This window comes from Microcebus murinus, chromosome X, assembly GCF_040939455.1.
Source record: "Microcebus murinus isolate Inina chromosome X, M.murinus_Inina_mat1.0, whole genome shotgun sequence".
Classification (NCBI taxonomy): domain Eukaryota; kingdom Metazoa; phylum Chordata; class Mammalia; order Primates; family Cheirogaleidae; genus Microcebus; species Microcebus murinus.
Genome location: NC_134136.1, coordinates 31,189,934 through 31,205,619, shown reverse-complemented (window position 1 = coordinate 31,205,619; position 15,686 = coordinate 31,189,934). Strand labels below are relative to the sequence as shown.

At 37.9% G+C, this 15,686-nt stretch overlaps 1 protein-coding gene across 3 annotated transcripts in view; it reads right to left on the bottom strand.

Moving 5' to 3' along the window:
• GPRASP2 (G protein-coupled receptor associated sorting protein 2) overlaps positions 1-15,444 on the bottom strand; it is a 74,439-nt gene extending 58,995 nt beyond the window's left edge. For 2 of the 3 annotated variants that reach the window (XM_075999284.1, XM_075999287.1), the window contains exons 1-2: positions 15,323-15,444; positions 15,097-15,167 (exon numbers count right to left, since the gene is read on the bottom strand). The gene's annotated coding sequence lies outside the window, so the exon portion shown is untranslated. Of the gene's footprint in view, positions 1-15,096; positions 15,168-15,297 lie in introns of all 3 variants that reach the window. The other variant, XM_075999286.1, reaches the window with a different exon arrangement.
• Positions 15,445-15,686: the final 242 nt, after the last annotated feature.

The following is a 15,686-nucleotide window of genomic DNA, read 5'->3' as shown; positions in this document are numbered from 1 at the left end:
TTTGGAACTGGGTAATGGTAATGGCCAGAGGTTTGAAGAGGGCTCTGAAGAAAACAACAAGATGTGGAAAAGTTTGGAACTTCTTTGAGATTGGTTAAGTGGTTGTGGCCAAATGCTGCTAGAACTATGTACAGTAAAGGCAATGCCAATGAGGTCTCAGATAAAAATGAGGAACTTATTTGGAACTAGAGCAAAGGTCACCCTTTTTGCACCAGAGCAAAGACTTGGCTGTACTGTATCTATACCTTAGGGCTTTGTGGAAGCCCAAGCTCAAGAGTAGTGACATAGGGTATCTGGCAGAAGAAATTCTAAGTAGCAAAGCCTCCAAGAAGTGGCATGTCTGCTTTTAACAGTGTACAATCAGACACAGCAGCAAAGGAATGAGCTAAAGTTGGAATTTATAATCAAAAGAAAAGCAGAACATGAAAATTTGGAAAATTTGAAGCCTGACCATGTGTTAGAGAAGGAAAGAGTATTTTCAGGTGAAGGATCCAAGGGTGCCATGGAGCAACCACTTGCTAGAGAGATTAGCATGGATAAAAGGGATCCAGGAGCCAATAGTAAAGATAATGAGAAAAAGGCCACATGGCATTTCAGAAATCTTTGAGGCTGCCCCTCCCACCACAGGTCCACAGGCCTAGGAGGACAGAATGGTTTTGGGGGACAGGGCCAGGGCACTTCTGCCCTGTGCCACCTCAGGATGCTGCTTTCCACATCCCAGCCCCTTGGCTCCAGCCATGGCTGACATGGCCCCAGGTACTGCTTAGCCATCACTACAGAGATCACAAATGGTAAGCCTTAGCAGCATCCACACAGTGCTAAGTCTGCAGGCACCCAGAATTCAAGAGTGGCAGAAGCTTGTTGGCATCCTCTTAGATTTCAAAGGATGTATTGGAGAGCCTGGATGCCAAGGCAAAAGCCTGCTGCATAGGTGGAGTGGCCACAGAGAGCATCTACTAAGGAAATGCTGGGTGAAAATGTGGAGTTGGAGCCCCCATAGAGAGTCTTCGCCAGGGTACTGCCTAGTGGAGTTGTGGGAGCACATCCACTATGGGGGCCCCAGAATTACAGAGGTACCAGCTGCATGCAACCTCAGCCTGGAAAAGCTGCACATATTCAACTCCAATGCATGAAAGCAGCCATGTGGGCTGCAGCAAGCAAAGCCATAGGGGCAGGATGCTCAAGGCCTTAAGAGCCCACTCCACACAAGTGTGGCCAGGATGCAGAACATAGAGTCAAAGGACAGTTTGGAACTTTAAGATTAAATGTTTGTCCTGCTAAGTTTCAAACTTGTGTGGGGCCTGTTATGCCTTTCTTTTGGAAAAGGAATTTTACCAAATGTTTGTACTACCATGTAGCTTGGCAATGAATAATTTGTTTTTGATTATACAGGCCCACAGTTAAGAAACTAGCCTTGAGTCTCAGGTGAAACTTTGGACATTGGACTTTTAAGCTGATGCTGCAACAAGTTAAGACTTTTGGGGACCATAGGAATGAAATGATTGTATTTTGTATGTGAGAAGGACATGAGTTTTAGGGGGCCAGGGGCAGAATGCTATAGTTTGGATATTTGTCTCCCCAAAACTCATGTTGAAATTTGATTTCCAATGTTGGAGGTGGAGCTTAGCGTAAGGTATTCAGGTCATATAGGCGGATCCCTCAGGAATAGATTAATGCCCTCCCTGGAGGTGGGGTGGTGAGTGAGTACTTATTAGTACCTGTGAGAGCTGGTTGTTAAAAAAAAAAAGCCTGGCACCTCCCTTTCTCTCTTGTTTCCTCTCTTGCCCTGTGGTCTGCACATGCTGGCTCCCCTTAGCCTTCTGCCATGAGTGGAAGCAGCCTAAAGCCCTCACCAGAAGCAGATGCTGGCATAATGTTTCTTGTATAGCCTGCAGAACCATGAACCAAATAAACCTCTTTTCTTTATAAATTACCCAGCCTCAGATATTCCTTTATAGCAACATAAAACAGACTAAGAAAGATGAGAAAGCCTTTATGGGAGCCCATGATTCCAGCTTAGAAGTTGCAGCTCCCTGCTGGAATGAAAAAATCCAAGAATAGATGCATTGAAGAAGGTAAATATAACAATTCCAATTCACCTGTATCACCCCTTCCCCAAGATGGCAGAGTTCAATGCCAAGAGAGACCTCCTTAGCTTATGATTTCTCCTAGAGGGGAAAGTGAGAGTAAAATCAGTGCACAGATACCCCAGTCTTGCAAGAAGCTGCAAAAGACAAAACTCCCACTTCTGTATCACCCCACCCAGAACCCTGAGGGGATCAATACTGGGGAGAGGTAGGAGTAGGGAAAAGGGGGATGAGCTCTCAGCAACTGCCACACATATCTTGACAACTGACTGCAGATCCATGAGCCTACTAATTGGCTCATGGATTCCACCAAAAGTCCCACCCATGAACCCCATAGGATGCCTTACCTGCAGACTTGCCCCAGCTATTCAACATCACCCACCCCCAGGACTCCACATGCTCCATCCCCTAGATTTAGCACCCTATACTCCCCAACAGATGGTGTGCAAGAGCCTCCACAGACAGCACATAGATATCAGCAGCTAGCACAGCTCTGCTAGATTGAGAGAAAGTGCTCAACCTTGACACTTTAAGGGACTCCCCTATGGAAAAGCCCAGGACTTGATGGCCACACTGGTGAATTCTACAGAACATAAAGAAGTAATACCAGTCTTCTCAAACTCTTCCAAACAATTGAAGAAGAGGGAATACTTCCAAACTCATTTTATGAGGCCAGCATTACTCTGATACCAAAGCTAGACAAGAGTAATACAAGAAAAGAAAATTACAGGCCAATATCCCTGATGTATACAGATACAAAAATCCTCAACAGAATACTTTCAAAACAAAGTCAACAGCATATTAAAAAGATCATTTACCATGATCAAGTGGGATTTATCCCTGGGATACAAGGATGGTTTACCATATGCCAATCAATAAATGTGATGCACCACATTAACAGAATAAAGGATAAAAATCATATGAGCAGCTCAATAGATGCAGAAAATGAATTTGACAAAATTTAACATCTTTTCATGATTAAAACTCTTATCAAATTAGGTATAGATGGAAACTACTTCAATATATTAGAGGCTGTATATGACAAATCTATAGCTAACATATTATTCTACAGTGAAATTTTCCTCTACAATAAGGAACAAGACAAGGATATTAACTCTCACTGCTTCTATTCAATGCAGTACTGGAAGCCCTAGCAAGAGCAATTAGGTAAAATAATAATAATAATAATAATAATAATAATGATAATGATAATGATGCATCCAAATAGGAAAGTAAGAAGTAAAATTGTCTCTGTTTTCCCATTACATGATCTTATATATAGAAAATCCTAAAGGTTCTACTAAAAACCTGTTAGAACCAATAAATGAATTCAGCACAGTTTCAGGATACAAAATCAAAATACAAAAGTCAGTTACATTTCTATACACTAATAAGGACCTATCCTAAAAAGACATCAATAAAATAATCTCATTTATAATAGTAACAAAGGGAATAAAATATATAGAAATAAATTTAATAAAGTAAAAGATATATACACTGAATAAACTATAAAACATTGTAAAAAGATATTGAAGACACAAATTATAAGATATCCATGTTCATTAATTTAGAGAAGTAATATTGTTAAAATGTCCTTTTCCCCCAAATAGTCTATAGATTCAAAATAATCCCTATCAAAATTTCAATGGTATTTTTTCCACAGAAATAGAAAAATAATCCTAAAATTCATATGGAACCACAGAAGACTTCAAATAGCCAAACCAAATTTGAGGAAGAAGAATTAAGTTGAAGGCATCAGACTTCCTGATTTCAAATTATATTACAACACTTTAGTAATCAAGATAGTATGCTACTGTGTAAGAAAGATATATAGACCAATGGAACAGAATAGAGAGCCCAGAAATCAACCCAAGCATATTCAGTCAACTAATATTTGACAAAGATGCCAAGAATACACAATGGGGAAAGGATGTCTCTTCAATAAATGGTTCTAAGAAAACTGGATATCCACATACTAAACAATGAAATTAGACTCACATCTTACACCATACCAAAAAATCAACTCAAAGTGGGTTAAAGACTTAAACACAAGACCTGAAACTAAAACTCCTCAAAGAAAATGTAAGGAAAAAGCTCCCTGACATTGGTCTTGGCAATGGTTTTTCAGGATTTGATCCCTAAAGCACAGGTAATAAAAGCAAAAATAAACAAGTGGGATTACATCAAACTAAAAAGTGTCTGCATGGTAAAAAAAAAAAAAAAACAAAAAAAACAATCAATAAAATGAAAAGGCGACCTACAAAATGAGAGAAAATATTAGCAAACTATATATCTGATAAAGGGTTAATCTCCAAAATATATAAGGAATTCCTTAAACTCAATAGCAAAAAGCCAAATAACCAGATTTTGAAATGGGGAAAGGGCCTAAATACACATTTTTCAAAAGAAAACATACAGATGGCCAACAGATATATGAAAAGGTCTTCAACATCACTAATCATCAGAGAAATGTAAATAAAAACCACAGTTACATATAGCCTCATACCTGGTAGAATGGTTATTTAAAAAAATAAGTCCTGATGAGGATGTAGAGAAAAGAAAACTCTTGTACACTGTTGGTGGCAATGTTAATTGGTACAGCAGCCATTATGGAAAACAGCATAGAGGTTCCTAAAAAAATAAAAGTAGAAGTATCATATGAACTAGCAATTCCACATCTGGTATTTTTCCAGATTAGTCTAGTGAAGAGATACCCTCATTTCTATGTTTATTGCAGGACTGTTCACAATAGCCAAGATACAGAAACAACCAAAATGTACATCAATGGATGAATAGATAAAAAGCTGTGACATATATATGTACATACACAATAGAATATTACTTAGTCTTAAAAAAAGAGGGAAATCCTGCCATTTGTGACAACATGGATGGGCCTGCAAAATATTAAGTGAAATAAGCCAGACACAGAAAGACAAATATTGTATGATATCACTTATATGTGGAATCTAAAATAATCAAACTCATAGAAGCAGAGAGTACAATGGTGGTAGGCAGGATCTGGGCAAGGGGGAAATGAGGAGGTGATGGCCAAAGGATACAAAGTTTCGATTATGCAATATAAATAAGTTCTGGAGACCTATGTATGATATTGTGGTATAATAAGAAACATATTTGTGGTCTCTACTTCTGGTTCTTGGCACAGAGCTCCTGAAACTCTTGTAATTTCTTGAGCAATAGCAGTGCTAGGTGCATCTTCATTCTAATATTTGGTCTTCGACTCTAATTTCTGACATGGAGCTCCTAATCGCCTGGAATTTCCTGGGTGATAGGACTATCTTTTGTTCTAATGAGACAACTCTTGGTGGGCTCCTGGCTAGGGGCTTGTCACTACAAAGACCAAGTTATGATTAGAAGCTTGGAACTTTAAACTCTACTCCCCATCCTCCGGGAAGGGGAAAGAGGGTGGAGACTGAGTTAATAATCAATCATGTCTATGTGATGACACCTTCATGAAAATCCTTGAACTACAGGGTTAGGAGAACTCTGGGCTGATGAACACATCTACGCACTAGAAGGGTGGCATGCCCCAATGTCACCAGGACAGAAGCTCTTGCACTTAGGACCTGTCGAGACCTCACCCCATATATCTCTTCATCTGGATGTACATCTGTATCCTTTATCATATTCTGTATTAATATAATAAACCAGTAAATGTAAGTAAGCATTTCCCTGAGTTCTGGGTGCCACTCTAGCAAATTAACTGAACTCGAGTAGGGGATCATGAGCAGCCCCAATTTGTAGCTGGTAGGTCAGAAGCACAGATAAAATAATCTGGGGCTTTGGACTGGCATCAGAAGTGGGGGTAGGCAGTCTTGTGGGACTGAGCCCTTAACCTGTGAGATCTGACTCTAACTCCAGGCAGAGAGTGTTGGAATTGAATTGAATTATAGGACACCCTGTTGGTGTCCACTGCAGAATTGCTTTTTGGTCACAGAAGTCTTCTGTTTTGTGTTGAGTGGTATGTGTGAGAATAGGAAGAACACTTTGTTTTTTCCCCCTAACTACTACACTATACACTAATATAGAGCATAATGCATATAGCTTACAATACTGTAATGTATACTTAACATTTTCTAAAATGGTAGAAATATTAAGTGTTCTCACCAAACACACACATAGATAATAAAGGGAGTGGGAGAAAACTTTGAGAGGTGATGGATATATTTATGCCCTTAATGATGGTATATACATTAAATTTGTAGAGCTTTTTACATGTCAATCATATCTCAGTGAAATGGTTTAAAAATGATATGAAATGTGGGAACATTACTGGTGAACTTACAGAAATATAATGTAGTATAAAAGCATACTATGGACAACTGTAAACCAAAAATTATATAACCTAGATAAAATGGGCAACTTTTGTAGAAAGACACAAACTACCAAAACTAACTGAAGAAGAAGTACAAAATCTGATGAGACATGTAACAGGTGAAGAGAATGAATTAGTAACCAAAAACTTCCCAGCAAAGAAAAGTTCAGGATCAGATGGCTTCACTGTTGAATTGTACCAAACATTTAAAAGTAATTAATACAAATACATCTTAATGTACTCCAAAAATTAGAAGAGAATGGAACAATTCCTAACTCATTCTATGAGGGCAGCCTTAACCTGATACTCAAAGCCTGACAAAAACGTCACAATAAAAGTACAAATCAATATCCCTTATGAATGTAGACATAAAAATTCTCAAAAAATCCCATCAATAACTATCAAATTGAATCTAATAGGATATTAAAATATTATACTCCACGACCAAGTGGGATTTATCCAAGAGCACACATTTAGTTCAATATATGAAAATCAATATAATACACCATAGTAAGAGAACTAAAGAAAAACATCACGTCATCTTATAAACTGATACAGGAAAAGCCTTTAACAAAATCCAATTTCCTACCATGATAAAAACACACTATAACTAGGAATAGAAGAGAACTTCCTTAACATGATAAACCCATAGCTAATATTGTGCTTAAGGATGAAATACTTTCCCCTGTAATCAGAAACAAGACAAAGATGCCCGCTTTCACATCAATTTAACATTGTATTGGAAGTCTAGCCAGATAATTAGGCAAGAAAAAGGAATAAATGGCATATAAATTGTAAAGGAAAAGTGAAACTATCTCTGTTTATTGTTGACATGATCCTATACGTAGAAAATCCCAAGAATCCATAAGAAAGTTACTAGAGCTAATAAACAAATTCAGCCAAATTACAGGGCAAAAGATCAAAAATCAGTCATGCTTTTATACACCTGAAGTGAACAATCTGAAAAGGAAATTAAGAAAACAATTCCATTTATGATAGCATCTAAACAATGAAACATTTAGAAATTAATTTGAGCAAGGAGATGTAAAACTTGTACATTGGAAACTATAAAATATTGCAAAAAGAAATTAAAGAAGACCTAAATAAATGGGAGACATTCTGTGTTTATGATTGGAAGACTTAATATTTTTAAGATGGAAATTTCCCCTATATTGCTATATATTATAGATTCGATGCAAACCCAATGAAAATTCTAAGGCCTTTTTGGAAGATATAGAAAAGATGATCCTCAAATTCATATGCAATTGCAGGGTCCGCAAATAGCCAAAACAATCCTGAAAAAGAAGAAAGTTGGAGGTCTCATACTTCTCTATTTCAAAACTTACTACAAAGCTACAGTAATCAAGATAGTGTGGTATTGCCATAGGAATACACATATAGACAATGGAATAGAACTGAATATCCATAAATAAACCCATACATTATGGCCAATTCATTTTCAAGAAAGGTTCCAATGAGGAAAGAATTGCCTCTTCAAAAAAATAAAATGGTTCTGGGACAACTGAATATCCCCAATGCAAAACGTTGAATTTAGATGCTTCCCTCATACAATACACAAAAATGAACTCAAAATGGATTCATGACCTAACATAAGAGCTAAAACTATAAAATTCTTAGAAGAAACCATACAGATAAATCTTCATGACCTTGGATTTGGCAATGGCCTTTTAGATATGACATCAAAAGCATAAGCTTCAAAAGAAAAAATAAATTGGACCTCATCAAAATTAAAAATTTTTGTGTATCAAAGGACACTATCAAGAAAGTGAAATGATTACCCAAAGGATGGGAGAAAATATTTGCAAATCATGCATTTGATAAAGGTCTAGTGTTAATAATAAGCAAAGAAATTATATAACTCAAAAAATTAACAACTCAATTTAAAATGGGTAAAGTACATTGACATTTCTCCAAAAAAATATACATACATATCTGTAAAAATATATGCAAATGGCAAAACAAGGATAAGAAAATTTGCTCCACATCATTAATCATTAGGCAAATGCAAATCAAATCCCAGTGAGATACTGCTTTATATCCACTAGGATCTAGGATGCCTATAACAATAGTAATAAAAACAAACTATAACAAATGTTGGTGAGAATTTGGAGAAATTGCAACATTGCTGGTGGGAATGTAAAATGGTACAGCTGCTGTGGTGAGCAATTTGGATGTTCCTCAGTAAGTAAAACATAGAATTACCATATGACCCAACATATGACCTCAGTATATCTGAGATATTAATATTTTATAAGGAAGGCAATTAGGAAAAAAAATGTCTAATAAGTCTCTTAGAAGGGTAAGAAATACCAGCTAGTGTAATTTCAACATGTCTTTTTCAATTGGACCAGTGAACAATGGTATTTCACAATTTCATATAATTATTGGCCATTATTATCTTTGTGCATGTGTGACATGGCTTTTAAAACCATTTGCCAAATTTTGGAGGTACTAGTGTTTACTGATTTGCAAGAGCTACTTCATATTATAGTAGGTATATTAACAGTTTATCATACATATTGTCATATACTTTTTTCTGCAGCCACATCTCTCAATCTCTTATATCCCCCCTTCATTGTAATATATAGAAAAGCCTTTACCATGCCAATATTACATAACTTCATATTAAAAATAACATGTATTCAATTTGTAAAAAGGGAAAAAAGGAATTTTGAGAAAGTTAATCCCATTTGATTTTACTAGGTGTATGTTTTGGGTGGGAATCTGAGCTTATTTCTTATAAATAATAGTTATTATGTTGCCATAATATTTCTAGACTATTTTATCCCATTCTCTTTTGATCAAAATGTCACCTTTTCTTTATTTTTTCTTTCTTTTCTTTATTACTGTTTCTGCAATGAATCTATATTTTCATGACTTCTTCATTTAAACTTTTCACATTATTCTGAATTTTGGTAACAGTATCTCTAGCTAATAAATTGAGAATATCAGAGCTAGCAAATTTCTAAATGGAGCTACTTGCTTTTCTCTGAAAGGTTCAGATTTTTGTCCAAATATCCCATAAAGGAACACCCCTTCTCAAAGTGAATCCATGGACTCTTTTCCCACAGGTGGCAAACTGTACCAGTCCATACCATAAAGACATAAGAAGCTTGCATCATAATGTAAATGTGCTCGCTGCTAATTTTATCAAGAAAAACCTGCTATGAAAATAATGTATAATTTGATGTAGTCAATTTAAATAAATTCTGGCACAAATTCCTATTTTTTTTTTTACTACAGACTAGCACTTTAAGTAATATCATTCAAGAGCGATCATGTTCCAACTTTTAAAACTTTATGCATTTAAATTAATATGAAAAATTATTTCTCAACACAAATTACTTGGCCTTTTGATTTTAATTTTAATTTCCTCCCCGTCTGTATACAGTGAGAGAATCCACTGAACGCTAGTACTTCAGTTCCTTTGATATTACTATTTCCCCTTACAAATTAATAAACTGATATTCTGGATTCTGTCAGTCTTGTGACCTTGTTAAATATAAGTTCTCCCCATACAGATAGATCTTATTTTTCTGTTATGGGGAAATTGAGTTTCTGAGCGGGTATAGTTGAGGGCCAGATGTTGTATACTTTTTTCAAAAGCCATAAAAGTACTGAGCGCTATTGTGGAAAACTTTCTTGAGGACATCCAGCAGACCTGGTAACACAGAGACACATCCTTTGGCAGGGCCAACAGCCTTTTCCGTTTTGAAACTCCAAGAGAGTTTCAAGGGAGTCATAGGGGAATATTGATGTCCCCTACCACCAATCAATCTGATTAATGGGACCTTAATGATAAAATGATAAAATTAACTAGAGAGTCCAACCATGTATGTGAGTTATGGATATAACATCTCAGATAACTCACAGTGTTTATCACAAACTGTAGTACATGAAATAGTGTGTTTCTAATACCAGAGAGCAAGTTACCTCAGATATATGTGTCAGGATTTCTCCATAAGTTACAAAAGAGATGTGAGAAATTGTTAGAGGAGGGGCAGATCATTTAATAAATGATACTGGTATTATGTAGAAAGAATCCACTTCCATTGTCCTCTATGTGTCACCAGCCAAAATTCGTTCCAGGTAAATCAGTGTTTCTCTTTCTTCTCCCACCCCTTTTAAAACACTCATTAAGACACTTAATCTTCCTGGACGGAATTAGTTTGTGTGTATCGGGATCTAATATGTTTTCCCAAATGACTAGCTAATTATTCCAACATCCTTCATGAAATGTGCAAAAAGGAGTTAACATAGTAGGCCTGAGATTGCTCTCTTTAGAATGTCCTGTTTTCTGGTTTGGCCCTGGAGTTTGGGAACTGGACTAAGGGAGAATTCCCACCACTCCTAGAACTTGTAAGAATGGCCTCACTGTGCCTAAATATTTTGTGCAGACAATGTGGTTTATGCTAAATAATTTCTTTCCTTCTGGCATTCTGGAAGTTTGGTACATGCTAGGCACAGGGTATGTATCTGGAAAGCCCCCAATAAAAATCTTGGGCATTGAGTCTCTAATGCCCTTGGAAGACAACATTTCACATATATTGCCACAATCTGTTTGGAGAAATTAAACATATCCTGCATGATTAGGACTCTTGGAAGCTTGAGGCTAGTTTCTTCTTTACTTCACTTCATGTTTCTTTTCCCTTTGCTGATTGGGTTTTGTATCCTTCCACTGTAATAAGTCACAGTTGTTAAGTACAACCATATGCTGAGTCCTGTGAGTCCTGCTAGCAAGTCACTGAACATGTGGGTGGTTTTGAGGACCCCCAGAACATTGAATATTTCACTTTTTTCTATGAATCTGAACTGTTATCCTAATATAAATGTCTATATATGGGCTCTCTATGTTCCATTTATCTTTTCTGAGTCGCTTCTACTCTATTTTAATACCATAGCTTGCTTTTAAAAATTTTAGATTCCTGCCCAACCTTCAAATTATTTTTCTTTCAAAAATTTCTGAACTATTCATGGGTTTGTGTGTGCACAGAAATCTATAAGGTTTCTTAAACCTCTAAGAAAACTAAGAACCTCTAAAAGGCAAATGGGAAAAATCTATAAATACTCCATTCAGGAGAAAGAAAATTCAACTGGCTGAACTTCTGAAAATAGGTTTAATTTCATTAATAATACCAAAACAATGCAATACACATACTCCAATTCCATTGGTAAATGACTTAAAAATTAAGAATATATGCTGCTAGGGTCATAAGCTCATTAAAACAGTATCTACCAAGCTCACCATCCCTTTCTAAGATTAAACTATCCAGCCTATAGCTCTATTTTAAAGGAAGAAATCCTTGTTGAGCAAAGGATGGCCACTGACCTGGACCAGCATTGAACACCTGGCCCAAGGATGCACACAGATAAACAGAGAAGGGGAAGGATCAGGTATGTTAATGGCAGAAAACACAGATCTCTGAATGGCTGTCTAATCGAATAGGACAGGTTAACCACTGGAGTGAAGGTATTAAGCCATTAGGTTAGGAAATGGGCTTTAAAGAAGGTGAGTGTTCATAGAGTTGGTGAGACAGATCAGGGGTGTCACTATGAAGGGGGTAGATGTCCTTCTAGAAAATATTTGAAGGATTGTGTGGGCGTGGTGGCTCACGCCTGTAATCCTAACACTCTGGGAGGCCAAGGCGGGCAGATAGCTTAAGGTCAGGAGTTCGAAACCAGCCTGAGCAAGAGCGAGAGCCTGTCTTTACTATAAATAGAAAGAAATTAATTGGCCAACTAATATATATAGAAAAAAATAGCCGGGCATGGTGGCGCATGCCTATAGTCCCAGCTACTCGGGAGGCTAAGGCAGAAGGATTGCTTGAGCCCAGGAGTTTGTGGTTGCTGTGAGCTAGGCTGACACCACGGCACTCACTCTAGCCTGGGCAACAAAGCAAGACTCTGTTTCAAAAAAAAAAAGAAAAGAAAAGAAAGAAAATATTTGAAGGATGGACAAGCCTTTAACAGACAGAGATTATAGGGGGCTGGGAATAACTGGAGGGAAGGGACAAGGTGAGTAAGAAAGGTGACTCTTCTAGGCACAAGGAACTGTGTGAATAAGCTGTGGTGCAGATAATGACTGTGAAAAGCCTATATTTATCTGTAAAGGATTATATATTTCATGTGCCACCCTAAAAGGCATTAGGTACAAAAGGTTTTAGAGTTAAGTTCTAAGGTATCTTTAAGCCACAGACTATCTCATACAAACCATTTCTGAGATTAGAAAATGAAAAGAAATTATTCAAACTCATTTAATGAATGTAATATAACAAATCCATAACGAGAAAACTACAGAATCAAAAAATAAAATTATAGGCCAATTTCAATCATTATTAAGAATGAAAAAAGTGGCAAGTTAAATCCAACAGTATATTAAAAAAATAATAATAACAAAAATCCTGTGACAGAACTTCAAGGAGATAAGCATATCCACAATTGTAAATAGGCATATCCATAATTATAGTCAGAGATTTCAGCACCTCTCTTTCAATAACAAGTAGAGATAAAATAAGTAAAGATATATAACAGAAGACCTAAACAACATTATGAGCCAACTAGACTTAATTGACATCCATAGCACAGTCCATGCAATAACAGAATATATATTCTCTTCAAGTGCACATAGAATATTTACCAAGATTAACCATATTCTGGGCCATAAATGAAATCTCAATAAATTAAAAGAATTCAGGTCTACAAACTATGTTCTATGATCACCATAGAATTAAATTAGAAATCAATACCTGGATAAGTCCCAAATACTTGAGAACTACATAGCATACTTCTAAATAACTCTTTGATCAAAGTAGAAACCAAAAGAGAAATTAGTAATTTCAATTGAAGAACAAAAACATAACATATCAAAAATTGTGGGATGTAGTTAATGCAATATTAGAGGAAAATTTGCAATACTCAAGTGTCTATATTAGAAAAAGAGAAAGGACTCAAATCAATGATCTCAGTTCCTACTTTAAGAAACTAGAAAAATCAGAGTAATTTAAACACCAAGTAAATAGAGGGAAAGAAATAATAAATATAAGAGCAGAAAACAATGAAATAGAAAACAGAAAAACAAAGAGAATCAAACTAAAAGCTACTTCATTGAGATGATCAATAAAATTGATAGGACTCTAGTCAGAAATATTTTTAAAAAGAAAGAGAAGACACAATTATTAACATCAGCAACGAGGGAGGAAATCATCAGATATTCTACAAATATCAAAAGGATAGTATGAATTTGATTATTAAGGTTGCAGGAAAACAGGCACTCTCATACATTCCTGGTGTGAATGAAAATCTATAGTATCCCTTTGGAGGGAAATTTGAGAATATCTAATAAAACTACACATGCACTTACCATTTGACCCATCAGCCTCAATTCTAGGAACCTATGAAGATATACCACCAACCATAGAAAAATACTTTTGCACAAGGTTATTCCTTCCACTACTGTTTGTAATAGCTTAACATTAGAAACGCATGTCTGTTCATAGGAGAGTGATTGAATAATACGGTAGTGACACAATGGAGTACTATGCAACTATAACAAAAAGAATAAGAAAGATGTTTATGGATTAATTGTCTTCAAATATGTAAGATGTGGAAATAGAGATGTTAGTAAGAGTAGTAGAATTCATTTTTCCTAACTGTATTCTAAAGGACTTTAGTATCCTGAGGCTGTCTCATAAAGCTAGGCCTGACTGAAAGAGATCAACACAAACAAGAGGTGGCACCAAGAATGTGTGCAAATCACCAAGTCTAAAGCATTGGCCATAAAAAAGAAACAAGGAAGAGAGCAAAGGATCTTAAGAAGGAAATCTGTAAGGCTGTCCATAAAGCGGTCTCTGTAGGTAGTTCCGCAAAAGACCCTCCTGTGAGACCCAGGACTTGAGGAGGAGGGAGTATGAGATGGAGCAGCAAACTTTGTGTTAGCAGATGAGAGGCAGCTGTTGAAGGCACACTGAGACTGGGCTGTTTCAGAACATCACATCCGGGGCAGACTCCCAGAATGTTACTGCCTGAGAGTCAGATCCAGGAGTCCTCTTGGAGGTTGAGAAACTTAAAAGTATCCCAATAAGAAATCCTACATGAAGGACCCAAAGCACCCTAGGTTCCTTACCCTCAGGTCTATGCGTACAGTCTCCCTCTTCCCTAGTGCAGACCAGGTTGAGGTTCAATCCTCCCTGCATTCCCAGCCAGCTGGAGCCTTGGAGCAAAAAGCAGATGTGTCCCCCTCTCTTCCCCTCCCTGACCCTCCTCCAGTTTGGAGCTGGTTTCAGTCATTCCCACTGCCTGGATACTGACAGTAAGAAGACAGCAGAGTGGTGCCAACTTGGTGAGAGGAAGAGAGTGGCAGTGTGGCCCCCGGTCCCCATCCCCACCCCTGCCTTTCCTGATCCAGCGCCATGGGTGAACACGACTTGTTACTTGACCGTTTCCCCTCGCTGGGCTCCTCTGAAGCCTATTCCGCCCAGATGCCCACCGTTCCCATCCACACATAGAAACAGAGAGTCAGGAGGCGCTGGCGGCACAGGGCCCCACGCCCAGGCTGAACACAGAAGGCAGGAGGGAGTAGAAGCGCCCGAGGCATTTCCTTCACTCGCATCTCAGCCACCACCTCCCACGGAGGCCAGATGCCGGCCTCGCACCCACCTTCTCCAATAGCAACCGCCGCTTCTCTCCACGAATGCCTCTCGCGGGATGACCCCCGGCTTCTCGAGCTCCTGGACAAAAGACAGACCCGGCTAAGACGCTCGCGGTTGGCTGAGGGATTGTTTTCTCTACTAACAAATGCTGTGGGCGCCTGAAAAATTAGTTTTCAGGCTAGTGCATCATGGAGAGACACCCACCCACCTTAACATCCCTCTGCTCCTCCCACCTGGGTCTGTGGATCCTCAGGTGTCTGTCCTTCCCGTCCTTTCTCCGTGCAAGGAAACACACCTCTCTGCGGGCCCAAGTGAGAGCCTGGTCACATGACTTGCCATCGGCCTCACGTGACCGCGCAGTCAGCCTGTCTGCGGCAGCCTTGCACCACGGATGGCGGTCTTCTGCCTCTGGGGGTGAACTGCTTGCTAGGAGACCCTGAAGCTCCTGACTCTGGTGAAGACAGACAGCTGGAAGGCAGGCTGGATTTGGAGCTAAAGCTTCCAGCCCTAGGCCTGGGCTTTGCTCGGTAGGAACACTTGGCAGGCGAGGAACACTCTATGAGGATTTTGGAGATGAAGTGATTTTTAATATTTTGT